The sequence below is a fragment of the Bison bison genome, unplaced genomic scaffold (genome assembly GCF_000754665.1).
Source record: "Bison bison bison isolate TAMUID 2011002044 unplaced genomic scaffold, Bison_UMD1.0 scf7180017853048, whole genome shotgun sequence".
Taxonomy (NCBI): domain Eukaryota; kingdom Metazoa; phylum Chordata; class Mammalia; order Artiodactyla; family Bovidae; genus Bison; species Bison bison.
In genome coordinates, this window is record NW_011483621.1 from 5,054 (window position 1) to 6,539 (window position 1,486).

The following is a 1,486-nucleotide window of genomic DNA, read 5'->3' on the forward strand; positions in this document are numbered from 1 at the left end:
AGGTGTTTACTCAAATCTTGTCTCTTCTGAGAGGATTCCTATCCATATATATAGAATAGTATGCCCAAGACCCTACTCTGTTTCTTTACTTACTTTGCTTTACTTTTTTTCAAACCCATCATCACAATCTGATGTATGTATAAGGTGTGTTGGGGGAATGTCTCCTCTCAGGAGGATGAAAACTAAAAGCACTATTGAAGGTAAGGATTTTTTTTCTGGCTATTTCCCTCTTCTATACCTGTCATAACTATTTTGTGGTCCTGCCTCTGATTTAGTGTCAGAATTTGAAAGAACTCTGCTATCAACAAGGAAGAATAAAAGACCTGATTCTAGACTGTTGGTCCAAGAAGAAGGGAATGCCAGTCTGTCTCTTCCCAATAGAATGTATGTAAGTTTCAAGAGAATACAGTTTTTATTCACTGTCTGGTCATGGTTGAGCCTCCCTCTGACTCAAAGCAAGCAGGTATGATATCAGTTTTATCATAAAATAATCTGAAATTTAGTTCTAGTTGAGGAGGCCAGAAAATTAGGGGATAAATACATAGATGGTGAACACAGAATTCTACATTGATTTTTTTTCCTATTTCCTCCCACTAAGATGTAGTTCCATATTTTGCTCACTGCTGTATATTTAACTTCTAAAACAGAGTTAGACCCAGAGTGAAAATTTGATCTGACTAAAAAGTTGTGGGATATTTCCAAATCATGATGAGACAATATAAGTCCTAAGGGTTAGGGGTATAAAGGTGGTCATGGCTGCCTTCTATCTCCCTTTAAAATAACAATGATTTTGTTCAGACTGTTCACTGCTCTGTTTCCAGGTTCTAGGCCAGGGCTGAGCCTCACTCTCTTACTATATGTTAAAAGTCCATCGTCATCATGGAATAATGTAATGTTTGATTCAGAACTTGGGGCCAAGTGAGAGATCAGGGACTAGGAAACAACATTATATATCTAAATATATATATGTATATATATTTGTATTTTTTGTTGTAGTCTGAAGACAAACTATATAGTTTGTCACTTAGTACATATTCACTCATCTAACCCTTTAATGAAATTTATCACACTCTTTTTATGTTGTTTTGTAGTGTTTTGTACTCACCTTACATCTTGTTATTTGTCTGAAGGTTACTTGAAAGATAAAAGACCATGTGTTAAAGGAAGCTTTTTGTTTTGTCCACTGCTATGTCCCAAACTCTTAAAACAGTTCCAGGATTGGGGGCAGCCCTAATTCTGAGTGTCAGAAAGTAGGATAACGCCAATATTATCATGGAAAAATATAAGGTCTATTTCTAATCTTGAGGTCAGTGGTGGGTGGTGGATAGCTGCCTCACTACAGTCAGGATAAAATGTCCTTGAGAGGTGAAATTTTGTCTTTTTTAGTCAACTGCCAGTGCTGTGGCTAGAGCCAAGCCTGGATATCAGGAGTGGCAAAAGTACCTAGAAGAGAAACTTGCATTCTAAGGTCAGTGTTACTGTTATT